The sequence below is a fragment of the Fundulus heteroclitus genome, chromosome 10 (assembly GCF_011125445.2).
Source record: "Fundulus heteroclitus isolate FHET01 chromosome 10, MU-UCD_Fhet_4.1, whole genome shotgun sequence".
NCBI lineage: Eukaryota > Metazoa > Chordata > Actinopteri > Cyprinodontiformes > Fundulidae > Fundulus > Fundulus heteroclitus.
The window spans coordinates 10090666-10104372 of NC_046370.1; the positions used below are offsets into that span (position 1 = coordinate 10090666).

A 13707-nucleotide genomic window follows, 5' to 3' on the forward strand; every position below is an offset into this window, starting at 1 on the left:
AAGGAAAGCTATTGGAAGTCGGCCACAAACAGCAAACATGTGGGGACGATTTTCTGGTCAGATGAGACCAAAATTGGGCTTACTGGTCCACATGCCAAACTAACACTACACATCACCTTGGACACCTGGCTGAAACACAGTAGTGGTTGCATCATGCTGTGGGGATGCTTTTTCTTCAGGAGGGACAGAGAAGCTTGTCAGATTTGACGGGAAGACGTAAAGAGTTTTAAACAGGGCAATCCTGGAAAAAAAAAAAACCTGGCAGAGGCTCAAAAAGCAGACATTGTGTGAGAATGGCACAAAGTTTGGCACTTGAATACAACTTGAACTGTAGGGCAACACAAAAAATTGATGGTCATACTCAGTCTCCATCCAGTCTGGCTGAGGTTAAACCATTTTGCCAAGCAGGAATAAAAATAAACTCAATCTCTAAGTGTGCAAAGCTGTTAGGGACATGCCGATACGGCCATACTTACAAGTCTAAAGGCGCCAAGAGTGGATTCATGTTGGCTGAAAACACATACACAATGCACATTCCGATTTATTTATTTTTTGTTAAAAACTCAAATTTTCCTTTCGCTTTACAATTATGGTATATTACATAAAGCTCAGTAAATTCCACTTAAAATTTGCGAATCCATGTTACACAATATGTGTTGCGCAGCCAAGTTTACCCAAAACACCTGTAGAGTTTATCAGCTGGTGCTACTAAAAATTTTTTTCTGAGTTTCTAATATGATCCGGAGCTTGCCAAATAATCCGCAAAAAACCCCATAATGAGCGGCAGGTTTGCTCCCACACCTTCGGTGCTACATTTAGTCGGTGCCTCCAAGATCTCTCACCTGCTCTATGAATAATTTGTGACTGCATAACTGGTGCTGGCTGGTCTCCAGATACAGATATGAAGCAGATGTCTTTTTTGTGTCGCTGCCAGCGGGTTACAGCTGAGTGCAGAGAGAAAAACTGCTGAAGGAGAGAGCAGTGATGGTCCTCCGACAGGTAAGGCCAGGGGGGGCATGACATCATCAGCATAGAAGAGCCCGTTTAACACTCTATGGCAGGCCGTTATGATATTTAACCACAATCTTGTATAAATGAATACAATATTGGACATCTAAAATAAAAAATGGACAAAGACTAAAATACTTAAAGAAATATAAATGGTAATAAGTTATAATTGTTGCACTGTATGACAACATAGCCTTTATTTAATCAGAAAGCTCCCGCTGAGATTAGGCATGGGGTGGTTACCAGTGTCCAGGTATACCAAGTTTTCAAGAGGTATGATTTCATCACCTGCACGAGGAGAGGCCAGAGGAAGTGCCAGAACAACAAGAGTATTTCTCCAGCTTTGTGGAGCATCGAAAAGGGCAGCACGCCCCCTCCCCCACTTATTGCTGCACACTGCAGCTGTGTAAGCACTTTTCCTCTGCTTACAACTTAGAAATAAATTAACTACAAATTCAAAACTGATCATACATTTGGGACGCCATTCTTCAGAAGAAACAGGAAAGCTGGCCAGAGTTGACATGAACATGGATCTGGCTAAATAAAGGACAAGGCTGTGAACACCTGCCAGAGGTAATGGCACAAAATGTGCAAAAGATCCAAGAGCAGTGATACACTGCAAAAATGGAACTTAAAATAAGTAAAATGTTCTTAAAATTAGTGTATTTGTCCCTGATTTGAGGAGGTAAATAAGATGATTTGCCAATGGAATAATAGTTTTGCACTTAAAATAGCAACAACTTATCTCCATCATCTTGTTTCAAGTGCAGGATGTCTAATTATCTTATTTTGGGGGTCAACATACTCATTCCATTGGCAAATAATCTTATTTACATGCTCAAATCAAAGACAAATACACTCACTTTAAGAACATTTTACTTATTTTTAGATCCGTTTTTGCAGTGTAGCACTGGTAGGTGTATCTGTGGTACATGAATCTCCTAATTTAGCTTTGTTTCAGATTAAAAACTTTAAATTTTACCCCCTATATACACTCATGTTTTTATAATTTTATAAGAATCAGAGAAGCTTTCAGGATGACCAATAAAAAGAGACCATGTCAAAGTTTTTATCTCTTCTGTACATGTAACAGGGGTGCCCTGAAAGATCATTTTGGTGACTTTGAGGATGAATCCCGGAACAAAAGCCATCAGGGGACACATAATGTTGCATCAATTAGTCAGTTTCAGCCGGACAGTCTGTAGAGATGTTTTAGAAACGACAATCAGATCTGTATAACCTTTTCTGAGCCACTTATTTATCTGACATGCAATCCATCCGAATTGTAAAATCTTAACATTTGGGGCTGTAATGGCTGAGAAGGCGTTACGTAGCGGTCAGACTCTCCCATCATCAATACGTGTTCTTGGTGTAAGATTAATGCAACAAATTGCAATGCAATAATTCTTGTGATATTGCAGAAGCTTAGCAAAACAATACAGCAGCGGATGTGTGCTGTAATCAAAGCTAAATAGTGAAATAGTGTGACCTTTTTTTTTGGTGGCAACTTTTTTTGGCCTGGCAGTGTCCGTCTTTTAAACTGCACATTTGAAAGTTTAAATTGGGTTTCTGTTTTAGAAGTGAATCTTTCTTTTCTTTGCAAGTTTGAAAATATTTGATCACCCCTACTTTTAAACCTTTGTCGGACTATGGATGCCTGCTTTTTATGCATGCTCCAGGTTAGTTTTTAAAGAAGTTGGATGCTGTTTATCATTGTGCACTGTGCTTTGTCACTGGTAGCAGCTATAGTGTACATCATTGCTCCTTATATACAATTGCACACTCTCCATCTTTGTATGTAGGCTCTCCCACTGGCTGACCTTTATCTACAAAAATATTATTGGACTTATTTATGCCTGTATATGTGTAGAAGCTTTAATCGATGTGGCCTACATTCTCAGGACATCATCCTGATACAGATCCCAAGAGTCAGAACTGAACTGGGAAAAAGGCTTTTAATTTCTCTGCCCTATCGACTTGGAATGATGCACAAAGGGACTTAAAATTGAGTCTTTTTATCTTTGGGGAAAATAAAAACTTTTATAAAACGAATGAGTAAAAAGCATGATTAGATGTTATGACCGTACTCTGCAAACTAATAGTCTTACTGTGTGTGATGTATTCAAGCGTGTGACATACTCAAACCATGTGTTTGAGCTGCCGCCTTGGCCAGGTCACTCTTGGAAAAGAGGTTTTAATCTCAGAGTTTTTTACCTGGTTAAATAAAGGAATCTAATTAGCAAATATATTTATATCTTTGCATAAACATACAAGGTTCCAGGTTGCAGTTGGGTATTTAATTGGAAGCAATGCCTGTTACCAATGCCGTGCAATTTGTACACTAAGAAGGTAATCACAGTCAGAGTGTGTCGCTCTGCAGAGCCTCTATGCAAATACGTCAAAGTGTTTGCCTACTTACAGATTTTTCTATTCGTGCTTTTTTTTCGCCACACCATTTGCTAAATGTTTTAGATCAGACAAATTTAAAACATGTTTTGACTGATTGCATTGCACCGGAAATTAATAATATCACAACATAAAATTCAATCTTTGAGAAATCCTCTGCTCCATACAAAGTGGTCAAAATGGCTCTTCACTTCATGTTCCGGGCCTTTAATCTTTTACATCAAAGTATTTTCATTTTTTTTTTTTTTTTTTTTGCCTTTGAACTTTAAGCTTACAAACACTCATTATATAATAAATTGACTTACCATACAAGGTCCTCCTCGTCTCGTCCGAAAGGGGGCGCCGTTGAGCTGAGCGAACCCGCAACAATCGCGCTACGTCACTCTGTCAGGCCCAGCTGGTAAGAGCCGATGGCGCGGTATCGCGAGAGCGGCTCGGCGCGACCGCAGCGCTGGATGGCGCTGGTGCTGGGCTGAGGAAAGGAGGGGGCTCGGTGTGCCCACGGCTCGCCCTCTCTTCCGTCTGATCACACGGGAGGACACGCGATCCGACGAGGACTGGCGGCGACAGCAGCCGGGGTGAGTAAAAACTGCTCAGCGTGTTCTGCCCGGGCTCAGATGCTCCGGATCTTGACTTCAAGGGGACAGAAGTAGGTGTGTGTGTGTGTGTGCGTATTTTTTTTATGTGCTTTGGGATTGCATCTCCCAGATGTGTGTGATGCGCTCCAGATGTGCGCTCTGATGAGGATGGCTGTCATTTCTCTCCCCTCCATCATCACAAACGGGATGACCGTCCCCACCGTCAGCAGCAGCAGCATCAGCATCACTGCCAGCAGGGCTCGGGTTTGTGTCTCCACTCAGCTGATGGAAGTTTTCTTATTCAATCAGGTGGTGGATGTGTGTGAGATCAGCCAGGCTCCCATCGTGGGACCACGGCAGGCTCACAGGTGTTAGAGTTCAGGCTGTCCCATCATAACACCCACATGCGCTCTTGGCCGCCTGCCTCTGTCCTGCGTCTTTGGAGGCTTTGGACGGTGTCTGGTGGACTGTTGGCGGACTTGTTGATGGATTCTCGGGAGACCCCATACGCCTCTCTCTAGTGACCGATTCGCGGGTCACTATCACCCCCCCCCCCCACCCCACCCCACCCCATCCTCCTCTCCTTGAGGGCCGTCTATGATTTAGAGTTGCGGGGCTTCGACCCGCCTGATTGATGACTTTGGCCCAGCCGGTAGCTCCGTCACATCGTTGGGATGGTGACACACAGCCTGCACACATGTGAGTACTCAAAATAAACAAATGTAAAGCCTTTTTTTTTAAGACACGTAATGCCGTCACCCCCTGCCATTTAAGCGAGCGCTTTGGTTCTGGAGAAACATCAAGCATCTCCTTGTGGGCCAAAAGCAGCGTGTGCGCTTTAACCGAGAGGTGTCCCCACAACATGGGTAATACAAGCCGCGCACACACGCCAGGATACGCAACACCTTCGCCCTTCAAACTGAGCTCAGATGTCGGCTCGACATTTAGGTTTTAATTCCCGTCAGCTTTGTTTTTTGTTTTTTTTATGGAGGGTGGGTGAAGCAGAAATGAGCGAAACTGTCCACAGAGTCTGCGCACAAGTGTTGATTCCCCTTGAGCTTTTCCACGATTTGTTACCTCACAAGCTCAACCTTTACTGTGTTTTATCCTAATTTTAGGCGATAGGCCGTCCCATTGTTGTGAAAAGGAAAACAATTCAATAGTACATTGTTTTAAAAACAAAATGCCTGGAAATAAAGATCTGAAAAGTGTGGCTTGAATTTCTGTTCAGCCCTCTTGAGTCAAGGATTTGCAGAACTTCATGTATTCTGGGTCCACAAGCTGTTTTCTTTTCTTTTTTTGACCCTTTCTTTCTTTTATTTCTTTCCTTTATAGCTAAAGCTCAGCTAGAACAAATTAAATCATCATTTATTTATATAGCACCCCCAAACAACACATTGAATTGAATAAAAACAAACAAACAACAGAGCACTGCAAAAACGGTTTTAAAAATAAGTAAAATGTGCTTAAAATTAGTGTTTTTGTCCTAGATATGAGCAGGTAAATAAGATTATTTGCCAATGTAATGAGTATTTTGACCCTTAAAATAATTAGATAATTAGATATACTGCACTTGAAATAAGATCATGGAGATGAATTGTTCCTATTTTAAGAGCAAAAATCTTATTCTATTGGCAGATCATTTTATTTACCTGCTCAAATCAAGGAAAAATACACTAATTTTAAGAACATTTTACTTATTTTTAGTTCAGTTTTTGCAGTGAGCACATTAAAACAAAGAAATTATCAAGTAAAAAGCTAGAATGGGCCAGATGGGATGAAGAGCATCTTTGAACCTAATTTTTGGATCATGCCTGAATCCATGCCAGCTCTTTGTGTTTTGGTTCCCTCTTGATTTATTGTTTAGTTAACTTTAGTGTAAAGCTCCAAATTATTTAATTCTTTGAATTGAGTTTCTTAATCTTTCTTGCTCCCTGTTCTGTGGATATTGGTTTTCCTTAGCTTTTTATGGGCTATTAATCTTTCCTTCAGTTTCCTGCTCTGCATCCGGTTGATTTTTCTCACACGGTTTCCATGTCACAATCACACCCCCACAGTATTTAGGCTCCTTCGTTTGTTTCCCTCACTGCTGGTTGCTGTTGTTGTTCTCGCCCTGGTTCCCGTGTTGATTTCCCTCATGTCTCTCTCTAAGTCTCCCATTATTGCATCCATCATTCCGCACAGCATCCACCGCCTGTTGCCATCAGGTTGCTCATCAACAACCTCCACACACACGTGACAAATGTGCTTTGATCTAAACCATTCTGCTGTAGCTCCGACTGGGAGCTTGAACCTACACCACATCCTCGAGTCTTTTGCAGCCTCTAATGGGTTTTCATTGTCCTGTATTTAGCTCCATCCATCACCCCATCAGCTATGACCCGCTTCCCTGTTGTTGCTGAAGAAGATCCTCCCAACGGCATGATGCTGCCAACAGCGTGATGCATTTCGCATGTAAAAAGGAAAGCTTTAAATTGGTCTCACCAGACCAGAGCAAACCCCTTCCTGGATTTCGGCAACCTGCAAACTGGACTCCTTTATGGCTTTCTTTCCACACTCCTCTCCAGATTTGGAGAGTGCACCACCAGCAGCTCTCCTGTTGACAGCTTCTCCCGCCTGAGCTGTGGATTTCTGCAGCTCCTCCAGAGTTACCCTGTACCTCCTTGCTGCTTCCTTGAACAATGCGCTCCTTGCCTGGCCAGTCAGTGCCGGGCGTACACTGTACGAGTTTTTCCCCTTTTCGGGCCGATTCTTCAGTCGTGCGGGCATTTTTTGAATCGGCCGAATTTCAGCTTGATCGTAGAGGGGGGGAGGAGGGGGGACTGGCTTCTCACGACTACCTCCCGATCAGGAATCGGACGATCGGTGAAAATCAAACATGTTTGAAATTCAGTCGGCTGTCGTGAGGTTTTTGTGAGCGCATCCTGCTGTTCAAGCAGAGCTATGAGGGGGCGCCCTCCCCTCCTCTCCGTCCCTGCCAGCGGAGGGAGGGAAGCGGGCGTCCCTGAAGCAACCTCCGGCCGGTGTTGGGGAGGGCGAGCCGTCCGGTCCGCGCAACGCGCTGGCCGCCTGTTTCGGCACTCCTCCGCGGTCCGCCGCCTATTTCTCCGCGGTCCGCCGCCTATTTCTCCGCGGTCCGCCGCCTATTTCGGCACTCCTCCGTGGTCCGCCGCCTGTTTCGGCACTCCTCCGCTCGCGCGGGGGGGGGGGGGGGGTGGGGGTGCGGGCCGGGCGACCTGCCGTGCCGCGCGGCCGCCGGTGCGTCTCGTCCCTCCTCTCTCCCCTCCGTTCCCCTGACGCCCGGTGCCTCCTGCGAGCCTCGCCAGAGCTGGGCTCGAACCCCTGCTCTGGGTCCCTGTCACCCACCGTCGCTTGCCTGCCTCTGTCCCCACAGCGAGCGGTCCCAGAGGGGACACGACGTACAGTGTGAGCAGTCCGGTCTCGTCCGAGCGTCGCGCCGCACAGATCGTGAGCGGTGAACTTTTTAAACCCCGCGGTTCCGTCGCACAGTTTGAGATGTATATAAGTACCACGACTGAAAAACTCGTACAGTGTACGCCCGGCTTTAAGGTGGACGGCCACAGCGCCGTCATTTTAAAGTTGTCCCGTACTGGATCCATTTATGGATTTGGTGCTATGTGACTTGGGAACATATTCTGTAGACTGACGAGACGAAAACTTTTTTTGAAGTGCTGCTACAGCTGGTGTTGAACTGAACTGGGTCTCATAATAAAGGCAATATCTTACCCCTAGACATATGCTTTGCTTCTTCACACCAACTTCCAGTATCTTTTTTTTCCTGTCCTGTAGCTGTCGTTTTAGGCCCGTTTACACTACACTTTTTTAACCGAGCCGAGACCAGTCCGAGCTCGGTAACCGAGATAACTCTTGTGTGTAAATGGTCAGCAGACTGAACCGGACCGCGCTAAACATAACCGGACCGCGCTAACTGCAGACCAGTTCCTGAGCAGGTCTCGGCCTGGTTTTTTTATCCCGGTTATCTGATAAAGAGCGCATGAGCAGACCGCGTCATCCCCTTACAGTCAGCTGACTGTCCGCGGTTTTTCCGGCAGTCTGGCTGCACGTCCCGATTCACGCTCCATTCAGACAAATTTCAGACATTCATAATAATACTAGCTTCCTTACCGTGCCACACGGTTTCCAGAGATGATTCTGCTTAACAGTGTGATGAAAATCAGTGTCTGTTGGTGTTTCCTGCGTCTGTAAATCTTTATTAGACGTTTGTTTGTCTTATCCACGTCACAAAAGCCGACTCTGTCTAACCATAACATCCTGAATGTTACGGGTGCCGCCATTTTGATTTGCTCGGTCCCGCCTTCAATCCCAGAGAGCGGCAGTACCGCAGATCGCCACTAGGAGGCGAGGAGCAACCAAGGAACCGGGATAGTGTGGTGTGTAAACGGTCGTCTTGGCTTGGTTAACTGATCCAAGCTCGGACTGGTCTCGGCTCGGCTCGGTTAAAAAAGTGTAGTGTAAACGGGCCTTATGGGACCACTTGTCATGCAGCGGGACAATGAACTGAAACACACCCACAAGCCCACTTTTTTGGAGTGGCCTAGTCAAAGCCACAGCTTAAATTTGATTAATATGCAGTGGCATGAACATAAACAGGTCATTTGTGCTTAAAAAAAAACACTCACCCCCTCCTCCAAAGAAAAAACACTTCCACAAGCATAATTTAAACAAACAGAAAAAATCTCACCTATACAAACAAAACAGAATCGCCCGTTCTCACCGAATTCACCCTCGCCCCCGACTAATTAATGCACGCTAACATGTTTGCTTTCCTGAACGCAAATCAATGTGCGTTTGCGGTTTCCCATCTATCCGTTTGCTGGGTTTAACACGCGCCTCTCTGTCGCCAAACACTCAGTTTAGGTGAGCATTTAATTATTTATCCCGAAAAAGTTTGCGTTTGTAAGGAGACAAATTGAGGACAAGTACAGAACGGTGTATGAGTCCCCGGTACATGCTTCCCCATCAAACATCAAGTCTTGTTCCTTACTGATGCTTCTATTATTCATAAGCATCGCCTAAGCTTTCATGATAACCTATAAAGATACCAGATCCGGCCTCTTAGCTCTTCTGCCCATGTAGCAGAAGACAACTGTGTCCTTAAGCATTTATCTGGTATTTTAACTACGGGAGCCATCATGGTCTGCTTGTGAAGGACCATACGAGGGATAACTTTACCACGAAAAGGAACCCGGATGACTGAAGCTGTTCTTACCGCTCTTCTTTTCAATTCTGCGAAGGAAAAAAAAAAAAAAAGAAGTGAAGTATGAAATGTGTGTTTTTGTTCTTTGCAGACCGCCAGTCATGTAGCGAAACACTTTTATAGCAAAGGATATTGAATTCGCTTAAATTCGCTAATTGGTTTCACCCCTCGCAGTGTTTCTCATGCGCTGCTCATGTGCGACTGATCCCAAATTGAGTCTCCGGGGCGTTTTCTTGACATTTGAGGTGAGCCGAGGTGTTTCGGACTCGGTGGCACGGGCCCGGCCGCCATGCACGGGATGATGTGAGAAGGCTGAGGACAATAAAGGTACGCTCATATAGCATATCTGCTGTGACCTTTACAGCCAGCGGGGATGCTGTTTCGTTTTTTTCTTGTAATTTATACGCTGTGACGTGTAGCCGTACAGTCAGTCTAACGCTCGGAGCACTTGTTTCTGCTGCTTTTCCCTGTTTTTAGTTGTGCAGCTTCGTTGTTATTGTTAATTTTGTTCTTCTTTGTTCTGTTCTTTGCTCCTTAAGTAGCAATTCTATCTGCTTTTTCTGTTCCCTTTCTTTTCTCAGTCTCCTTTCTATTCCTGGTTTCCTGTCTTGTCCTTTCTTTTCCACATTTTCTTTGCCAGCTTCCCTTTCCTCTTACCTCATTGCTTTTGGAAAACCTCCGCTCTCTCTCTCTCTTTTTTCCTCGCCGTTCCCCTTCTTTGTTCTCCTCTCCCCTCACTCTGCACTGACCTAAACTGGGAGAACCTCATGTTTCCCAGCATGCATTGTAAATAAGGGTGGTTATGTAATAGCCTAATATTAAGCAAATTTCCGAGCCTGTTTTTTTTTTTTTTTTCGGGTGTTTTTTTTTTCTGGTAACAGGATTAGGTGTGGACATGTGACGTGCGTATAATGGGTTGCATTTAGACTTTGGTGTCCGACTGTGCATGCATACCCACAGCCCATGTGAGCGCTCTCTCAAGTATACGCCAGCGTTGCAGAGTCTCAGCAGGAAAATGACCTTGAAGCCCTCCCTCCTTACAGGCAGGGACACATGTAGCCGGCTGCACGTGGGTGTTTCTGCTTGTTCATACAAACATAACTTTTTCTTTTTTTTATGCCAGTTTAAGTGTATAAACAGGGGAATGAAAGGAAGAAAGGTGCAGAGGAGGGGATGAACTCTGGGGCTCTCCCTATTGTCAACCGAGGCTATTTGAAGTTACAGATAACCCAATTATGGGGAAACCACTGTGTGTGCATGCTTGAGAGAGCATGCATGTGGAGTGCTTTTGGACACTGAAAGGAAAGAGACAGAGATTAATGTGGGACAAGGTGGAAAATGGTGAATGAAAAAGGGGAAAGGAATAAAAGGAAAAAAGTGGACATAAGACAGAGAGGCTAAAACCGAGGCTTCTTACGTTCACGTGTCGTACAAACGCACTTCTCGCCTTTATGACGGCTGCACGAGCGGGACGGGGACGGCATGAGAGACAGGCTATTGTCCCCGGGGACAGTATCAGCTCTTTGTACAGCTTGCTTCACACTGGTGTCACCGTCACAAGTCACACTGACACACAGCAGGAACAGCGAAAGGCAGTGACAGTATCATCCAAAATGGTGTCAGATTATTTTCAGCTCAACTCTGAGGTCAGTTGTTTAGTCGGTGGCCTTCTCTGTTAAGCAAAGGGATACAGCAGAAAGCGACGGGGCAGATTTTCTGAACCTTTAGGCTCTGATGACGAACATAAAAACTGGTGCCCTTCAGTGAATTAGAATGAAAGTCAATTTATTTCAGTATTTTAATAAAAAAAAGCATCCCATACATGCATATTTCTTTAATTTAGAGCATGAGTTACAGCTACACTGCAAAAACGGATCTAAAAATAAGTAAAATGTTCTTAAAAGTAGTGTTTCTGCCCTAGATTTCAGCAGGTAAATAAGATTATCTGCCAATGGAATGAGTATTTTGACCCCTAAAATAAGATAATTAGATATCCTGCACTTGAAATAAGATGATGGAGATGAATTGTTCTGATTTTAAGTGCCAAAATCTTATTCTATTGGCAGATTATCTTATTTACCTGCTCAAATCAAGAAAAAATACAATAATTTTAAGAACATTTTACTTATTTATAGTTCGTTTTTGCAGTGTAATAAAGGACTTTCAATATCAATTTGCCCGGAAAATATCAATCTTGCTTAAAACCAAATAAAAACAGAAATGTTCCATCATGGTCTGCACAGTTACGAGGAATATTGCTGACTTGACAGTTTTCCAGCAGACAGTTACTGACATCCTCACATGGAGGCTAAGCCGCTAAAGTTTATTGATAAAAAAAACTGGCTTGGTGCCGTATGCAAGTATATTGACGGAAAGTTGAGTGGAAGGAAGAACTGTGATAGAAAAAGCTCAAAAAGGAGCGAAGATGGCCATGAGAAGATGCCGAGCACAGCCTATTCTAGAGTTTTAGAAAGATTCACAAGGTGCGGACGACAGCTGCAGTGAGAGCTTCAAATGTCTGCAGCTGTCATATTTCCTGTTTTAAGCCACCGACGAAGCAGAGGCAACGTCAGAAGCATTTTACCCGGGCTAAGGAGGAAAAAGGCTGCATTGTTGGTCTGTGATCTAAACGTCTGCTTTTAGATGAAAGCAAATCTTGCCTTTCACTTGTAAATAACCCCCGGAGTCTGGAGGAGTGGATTGGTACTGAAGCTCTTGAGGTCTCGAATGAAGTTTCCAGGATATTTTAAAGCGCTTCACGCTTTCCTCCGCTGACATGATTTATAGAGATGCTGGTTTTTATTTTTGCAGTAGGGTTTACCACCTGTCCTCATTGCCACAACTACCACCTGGTTTAATGGCCATGATATCAGTGTGCTGGATTGGCCAGAAGACTGGTCTGGCCTCATCAGATAAACTACAGAGTATTATCACGAGGAAGAGGAGTTAATATTCTGTTTGGGTCATATTTTTCATGCCGTTCTTTTTTCTGTTAACGTTTTTTTGAACAATTACGTCACAGTATTTGCTGCTGAACTGGTAAAGTCATGGACTTCCACCTAACCAATTTGGTGAATCCACTGTTTTTCTTTCTCAGGGTGATTTTTGTACTCCAAGCTGAAGGATGCAGAAGAAGTGGATAAGGCAAAAATGTTCGGTTGTTCATTACACCGTCCCCCAGCATGCTACACACTGCAAAAACAAAACTACAAATAAGTAGAATTTTTCTTGAAATTAGTGTGTTTGTCCTTGATTTGAGCATGTAAGTAAGATGATTTGCCAGTGGAATAAGATTTTTGCACTTGAAATAGGAACAACTCATCTCCATCATCTTATTTAGAGAGCAGTATATCTAATTATCTTATTTTAGGGGTTAAAATGCTCATTCCAATGGCAGAGCGTCTTATTTACCTGCTCAAATCAAGGACAAATATACTAATTTCAAGAAGATTTGACTCATTTTTAGTTCTGTTTTTGCAGTGCAAAAATGGCCAATCGGGCAAAACGAGTTGCTTTTAGACGCACCTGAGAACAGGGGGCGAAAAGGCGGGAAAGGAAGAACTAAAAAAACATGATATGTCCCCTTTAAAGTAACCTGAGTGTCTTTAGCGTCTTGGCAGAGCCAAAGGTTGATCAGCTTGGTGACACGCTGTGTTGATGCAGTTATTCCTGCAAAAGGAGTCCTGATCAAGCATTGAGTGCTTACCCTGTACACCTCAGTAGGCTGACATTTCTGTGCTGAAAATACCTTTTTGTTTGTCTCCTCTCTTTCAATAGAGCTACTGACCTTTCCAGTGTTATTCTAATTTATTGGGATGCACCTGCATACAAAGTCAGGACGTATACAATATATTGTGTTTAATTACGCTATACCAGAACGTCCGTTTGGTCACCAATGTTCTTCTGATGCAAGAGGAGAAAATCCCTGCAGCACAATTTCAAAATATGGAAGTAGAGTTCCTCTGACTGTTGACTATCTATGGGTCTAATTAATACCTATGTAAGTTTTAACCGCAAATTTTGACTACTGTGAGTCCATATTCTTGGCTTTGGGTGCCTCCCATACTAAAATGAATGTAAATTTTTTTGGGGAAAAGAAAAATGCTTTCAAATCATTCAAATTTATTCTTTTTGTTCAGATAAAAATGAAGTTTCTGGCCAGAGTTGAAATATCAGGAAGCCCTTGCAGTGTTAATCTTTTTCAGGCATTTTTTACTATGTCTGCAGTTACAACTGCTTCCTACTTTACCATTTATGCTGAAGTATCTAGATGTGAAGGAGAAAAGAAGCACAGTTTGTGAGCCATCAAGTCCAGTGATGTCTATTCAGTAGGGTTGGTGGTCGAATTGATGCAGCTTTTTATATAAAAAAAAAAAAAGTTTGGGAAGCAAAGTGAAGCCAAACTTTCTGCTGAAATGTCCAGAAGCTTGCAGTGGCCAATGATGTGCAAACATCTCCCGAAGCATCTGCTGCGTG

The 13707-nt window shown here is 43.7% G+C and overlaps 1 protein-coding gene across 2 annotated transcripts in view; it reads left to right on the forward strand.

Moving 5' to 3' along the window:
- Positions 1-3855: 3855 nt before the first annotated feature.
- LOC105928251 (inactive ubiquitin carboxyl-terminal hydrolase 54) overlaps positions 3856-13707 on the forward strand; it is a 115969-nt gene continuing 106117 nt past the window's right edge. For both annotated transcript variants that reach the window (XR_001166329.3, XM_012865419.3), the window contains exon 1: positions 3856-3992. The gene's annotated coding sequence lies outside the window, so the exon portion shown is untranslated. The remainder of the gene's footprint in view (positions 3993-13707) is intronic.